This window comes from Arachis stenosperma, chromosome 2 (genome assembly GCF_014773155.1).
Source record: "Arachis stenosperma cultivar V10309 chromosome 2, arast.V10309.gnm1.PFL2, whole genome shotgun sequence".
NCBI classification, from domain to species: domain Eukaryota; kingdom Viridiplantae; phylum Streptophyta; class Magnoliopsida; order Fabales; family Fabaceae; genus Arachis; species Arachis stenosperma.
In genome coordinates this window covers 96,969,636-96,976,308 of record NC_080378.1, presented here as the reverse complement: position 1 = coordinate 96,976,308, position 6,673 = coordinate 96,969,636, and the positions used below count along the sequence as shown (strand labels likewise).

The window sequence follows — 6,673 nt, the reverse complement described above, 5'->3', positions numbered from 1 at the left end:
TCAATATCTTATTCTGAGCCAGTATGGCATTCAGAGCATCAATCTCAAGAACTCCTTTCTTCTGACTAGTCCCATTGTTCACAGGATTTCTTTCAGAAGTGTACATGAATTGGTTATTTGCAACCATTTCAATCAGTTCTTGAGCTTCAGTAGGCGTCTTCTTCAGATGAAGAGATCCTCCTGCAGAGCTATCCAAGGACATCTTAGATAGTTCAGAGAGACCATCATAGAAAATACCTATGATGCTCCATTCAGAAAGCATGTCTGAGGGACATCTTCTGATTAATTGTTTGTATCTTTCCCAAGCTTCATAGAGGGATTCTCCATCCTTTTGTCTAAAGGTTTGGACTTCCACTCTAAGCTTGCTCCATCTTTGTGGTGGAAAGAATTTTGCCAAGAAGGCATTGACTAGCTTTTCCCATGAGTCCAGGCTTTCTTTAGGTTGAGAGTCCAACCATATTCTAGCTCTGTCTCTTACAGCAAAAGGGAATAGCATCAGTCTATAGACCTCAGGGTTAACCCCATTAGTCTTGACTGTGTCACAGATTTGCAAGAATTCAGCTAAAAACTGATGAGGATCTTCCATTGGAAGTCCATGGAACTTGCAATTCTGTTGCATTAGAGAAACTAATTGAGGCTTAAGCTCAAAGTTGTTTGCTCCAATGGCAGGGATAGAGATGCTTCTCCCATAAAAATCAGGAGTAGGTGCAGTAAAGTCACCCAGCACCTTCCTTGCATTGTTTGCATTGTTGTTGTTTTCTGCTGCCATGTTTTCTTCCTTGAAGAATTCGGTCAGGTCCTCTAAAGAGAGTTGTGCTTTGGCTTCTCTTAGCTTTCTCTTCAAAGTCCTTTCGGGTTCAGGATCAGCTTCAACAAGAATGCCTTTGTCCTTGCTCCTGCTCATATGAAAGAGAAGGGAACAAGAAAATGTGGAATCCTCTATGTCACAGTATAGAGATTCCTTTAAGTGTCAGAGGAAAAGAGAAATAGAAAGAAGAAGGAGAAGATAAATTCGAACTTTAGTTAGATAAGGTTCGGATTGTGCATTGAGAAGGAGTGGCACTCCATAAATAGAAGGATGTGGGAAGGAGGGAAGTTTATTTTCGAAAATCAAGTGAAAAATTTTGAAATTATTTTGAAAAACATTAATTAATTTTCGAAAATCAAAGTGGAAAGGAAACCAAGTGATTTTTGAAAAAGATTTTGAAATTAGAAATTAAAAAGATTTGATTGAAAACTGTTTTGAAAAAGATGTGGTTAAAAAGATTTAATAAAAAATGTGATTGAGAAGATATGATTTGAAAACATTTTTAAAAGATATGATTTGAAAACTATTTGAAAAGATATGATTTTAAAAATGAATGACTTGCCTAACAAGAAAAGATATGATTTGAAACATTCAAACCTTTCTCAACAGAAAAGGTAACAATCTTGTGATGTTCAATCAAATCATTAATTGTTAGTAAGTATCTTTTAAAAAGGAAAGAAATTGATTTTGAAAACATTTGATTGAAAAGATTTGATTTGAAAAAGATTTGATTTTGAAAAACTAAAAAAAATTTGATTTTGAAAACAAAATCTTCCCCCTGCACCATCCTGGCGTTAAACGCCCAGAATGGTATACATTCTGGCGTTTAACGCCCAAAATGCACCCTTTTTGGGCGTTAAACGCCCAACCAGGTACCCTGGCTGGCGTTTAAACGCCAGTCTGCCTTCTTCACTGGGCATTTTTGAATGCTCAGCTTTTTCTGTATAATTCCTCTGCAGCATGTTTTGAATCTTCAATTCTTTGTATCATTGACTTGAAAGGACACAAATTAAAAATATTTTTGGATTTTTGATAATCAAAATGCAAAAGGAATCAATTAACAATGCATGCAAGACACCAAACTTAGCAGTTTGTGTACTACTGACACTAACAACATGAAAATGCATATGAGACACACAAAATACTTCAAGTCAATAGAATTCAAAGATCAAAACAAAGAAATATATGCATGGATTCGAAAAATATAACAAAAACATGCATTTGACACCAAACTTAAGATGAGACTCTAGACTCAAACAAGAAATATTTTTTTTGGGATTTTATGGTTTTGCAAATTTTTTGTATTTTTCGAAAATTAAGTGAAAAAAAGTATCAAAATTCTTAATGAGAATTCCAGGAATCAGTGCAATGCTAGTCTAAGGCTCCGGTCCAGGAATTAGACATGGCTTCACAGCCAGCCAAGCTTTCAAAGAAAGCTTCGGTCCAAAACACTAGACATGACCAAGGTCAGCCAAGCCTTAGCAAATCACTGCTCCAACAGCAAGATTGATACGAAATCAACAAGCTCTTGTGGTGATAAGTTGAAACCTCGGTCCAATCAGATTAGACATGGCTTCTCAGCCAGCCAGATTTCAACAAATCATCATGAAACTCTAGATTTCACCTTCAAGAATTTCGAAAAAAAAATACCTAATCTAAGCAACAAGATGAACCGTCAGTTGTCCAGCCTAAACAATCCCGGGCAATAACACCAAAAATTTGATGTTGTTGCCGGATCTTGGCTCTGATGTTACCAAAAGCTTGCTCAAAACATGAACAATCCCCGGCAACGGCGCCAAAAACTTGGCCGGCGAAATTGTGAACTATACTTTTTCACAACTCTCATAATCCCTGGTAATGGCTCCAAAAACTTGGTGCGCTCAATACCATGGCATTACACAACTTCGCACAACTAACCAGCAAGTGTACTGGGTCGTCCAAGTAATAAAACCTTACGTGAGTAAGGGTCGATCCCACGGAGATTGTTAGTATTGAAGCAAGCTATGGTCATCTTGTAAATCTTAGTCAGGCAAACTCAAATGTATATGATGATGATGAACGAAAATAACATAAAAGATAAAGATAGTGATACTTATGTATATCATTGGTGTAAGAGCTTCAGACAAGTGTATGAAGATGCCTTCCCTTTCGTCTCTCTGCTTTCCTACAGCCTTCATCCAATCCTTCTTACTCCTTTCCATGGCAAGCTCGTGTAGGGTCTCACTGTTGTCAGCAGCTACCTCCCATCCGCGCAGTGAAAGCTAATGCAAAGCACTCTGTCACAGTGCCGCCAATCACCGGTTTGGTTCCCTCCCCTACCGGAATAGAATAACTCTTTTGCGTCTGTCACTAACGCCCAGTAGGTTACAGGTTTGAAGCACATCACAGTCATTCAATCATTGAATCCTACTCAGAACACCACAGACAAGGTTAGACCTTCCGGATTCTCTTGAATGCTGCCATCAGGTCCTGCCTATACCACGAAGACTCCGAAGAATCCAAGAGATATTCACTAAGCCTTGAATGCTTGTAGAACAAGAATGGTTGTCAGTCACCTTGTTCATAGGTGAAGAACAAGTGATATCTTGGTAAAAGAATAAGCGGAATTGAATGGAAGAACAATAGTAATTGCATTAATACTCGAGGTACAGCAGAGCTCCACACCCTTAATCTATGGTGTGTAGAAACTCCACCGTTGAAAATACATAAGAACAGGGTCTAGGCATGGCCGAATGGCCAGCCTCCCAAAGATCTAAGATAGCATAAAAGTCTTGATAGCTACCAAAGTCTTGATGGCTACCAAAGTCTTGACACCTACCAAAGTCTTGATAAAAGCTACCTAATACAATAGTAAAAGGTCCTACTTATAGAAAACTAGTACATAGATGAGTAAATGACATAAAAATCCACTTCCGGGCCCACTTGGTGTGTGCTTGGGCTGAGCAATCAAGGAAATTCGTGTAGAGACCTTTTCTGGAGTTAAACGCCAGCTCCCATGCCAGTTTGGGCGTTTAACTCCAACTTTTATTCCTGTTCCGGCGTTTAACGCTGGAATTCCTGAGGCCGGTTTGCTTTGCGGGTTTGGGCCATCAAATCTTGGACAAAGTATGGACTATTATATATTGCTGGAAAGCCCTGGATGTCTACTTTCCAACGCCGTTGAGAGCGCGCCAATTGGGCTTCTGTAGCTCCAGAAAATCCACTTCGAGTGCAGGGAGGTCAGAATCCAACAGCATCTGCAGTCCTTTTTGGTCTCTGAATCAGATTTTTGCTCAGGTCCCTCAATTTCAGCCAGAAAATACCTGAAATCACAGAAAAACACACAAACTCATAGTAAAGTCCAGAAAAGTGAATTTTAAATAAAAACTAATAAAAATGTACTAAAATCTAACTAAAAGATATCAAAAACATACTAAAAACAATGCCAAAAAGTATACAAATTATCCGCTCATCAGTTGTCCTCCGATGTTGGCAATGACCCATTTTTCAAATAATTGATATATGGTGTTCTCCAGTCTTCGTCCTGTGGCAAACTTAAAACAAACTTGTTGCATATACCAGGATGTTCTAGAGTTAATTGTGATAATTTTGTTGTAGTGTTTAATGTTCTTGATGTAGCTAGCTTAGATAAAATATTCACCCTATTGTTCTCTTCTCTATGAACATGTATAATTTGAAAATGTTGAAATTGTTGTATTAAATGCTTCGCATGTAATATGAATTGTTCTAATAGAGGGTCACGTACCTGGAAAGCCCTATTTACTTGTTAAACAACCAGTAAAGAGTCACAATAGACTTTGAGTTGCTGGATGCCACCATCTCTAGCTAAGCGTAGGCCAGCTAGTAGTGCTTTGTATTCGTATTGATTATTACTTGCCGAAAATAAGTAATTTATGGATTGCTCGGTGCAAACTCCAAATTTATCTTTGAGCATAATTCCAACCCCTCTGCCGTCATCATTATAAGCTCCATCTATATATAATTCCCACTCTTGGGCAGAGTTCATCTGTTGACATGAATTCTGCAATGAAATCGGTGAGTACTTGGGACTTAAGGGATCCTCGAGCTTGATAGACGATAGCATATTCTGATAATTCTACTGACCATTTTGTTAATCCTCCCGCTAAATCAGGTCTTGCGAGTATTTTCCGTAACGGTTGGTTGGTCCATACTATAATCTCATGGCTTTGGAAGTAATGTCAGAGACGTCTTGCCATAATCAAAAGGACATAAGCTAGTTTTTTAATGGTTGGGTACTTTGTTTCCGTGTTCTGTAGTATTTTCCTGATGAAATACATTGGGTGTTGCTCCCGATCTGTTTCTGTTACAAGCACAGAGGAAATTGAATTAGTAGAAAATGAAAAGTACAAGTACAATGGTTTACCATGTATTGGTTTTTGCAGTATGGGTGGGGATTCCAAGATCCTCTTGAACTCGGTAAATGCTTTTTCACACTCGTCTGACCATATGAATTAGTTAGACTTCCTCAAGCTGTTGAAAAAATAGTATGATTTGGTTGCCAATGTTGGTAAAACTCGTGCTAAGGCCGTTACTTGTCCCGTTAATTGTTGTACTTCCTTGACCATTGTTGGTGACTTCATTTGTATGACTGCATTGCATTTGTGAAGATTTGCTTCAACTCCCCTGTGAGTTAACATGAACCTAAGGAATTTTCCTACTTGAACTCCAAAGGCATATTTCTCGAGGTTTAGACGCATGTTATACCTCTTTAATTGTGTGAAATGTTCTATGAGATCAGACATATAGGATTCTTCATTTTCCAACTTGGCAACCATGTCATCGACCTACAGTTCCATGTTTCTGCCGATCTGATTCTGGAACACTCTATCCATTAATCATTGATAGGTGGCACTTGCGTTTTTGAGTCCAAAAGGCATTATCTTATAGAAAAATTTTCCATGTTCGGTTATAAACGCAGTTTTGTCCTCCTCTGAAGGATGCATTAGTATCAGATTATAGCCTGAATAGGCATCCATGAAGCTCAAGACTTTGTATCCAGATGTGTTGTTGACGAGCTTATCAATGCATAACAACGGATAGGAATCTTTTGGGCAAGCTCTATTTAAGTCAGTAAAGTCAACACACATTTTTCATTTGCCAGAGTTCTTTTTTACCATGACGACATTTGCTAGTCAAGATGTGAAGCAGATTTCTCGGATGAATCCTGCACTTAGTAATTTTTGCGTTTTGTTGACAGTGGCTATTGTATTTTCCTGTCCTTGATGTCGTTTCTTTTGTTTGATTGGGCCAACCCTTGGATCTAACGGGAGCTTGTGACATATGACTTCTGTGTCTATCCCCGGCATGTCAGCCGGGATCCAAGCAAACAAGTTAGCATTTGATTGGAGCAGAGTAGTGAGTTTTTGCCTGTGGCCTGCATTAAAAATAGATCTGACATTAGTACACTGTGTTTCATCAACAGTGAGTCTTACCTTACATAGATTATCGATCGGAATAGGTCGGTCTTCTAGTTTGGACCAAGGATCAAGTTCGGCTAATCCTGGCATGTCACTGGTGTTATAGACCGAATTGATTTGCTGGGATGACAGTTGCTTTATTTTAAGTCCTGCATTGTAGTATTGTCTCGCTTCTTTTCTGTAAGAATGAATGATTGCTATAGTGTCATTTTGTATACAAAACTTAACACACAAATAAACTATGGAGACGATAGCTCCAAAAGTATTTAAAGATGGTCTTCCTAATACAATGTTGTATGGACTGAAACAATCAACTACCAAGTGTTGGATATCTAGGATTTTGGAATGAGAATACTTCCCTATGGTTATCCTCACCCAAACATAACCTGTTACTAGAACTATTTCTTTAGAGAATTCGACTAATTCT

The 6,673-nt window shown here is 38.4% G+C and overlaps 1 non-coding gene across 1 annotated transcript; it reads left to right on the top strand.

Annotated features, from left to right (window-relative positions):
* The first annotated feature begins 256 nt into the window (after nucleotides 1–256).
* LOC130964379 (small nucleolar RNA R71) lies at nucleotides 257–364 on the top strand. Its single transcript, XR_009080476.1, has one exon. It is a non-coding gene; the product is annotated as a small nucleolar RNA R71 (small nucleolar RNA).
* The last annotated feature ends 6,309 nt before the right edge of the window (nucleotides 365–6,673 follow it).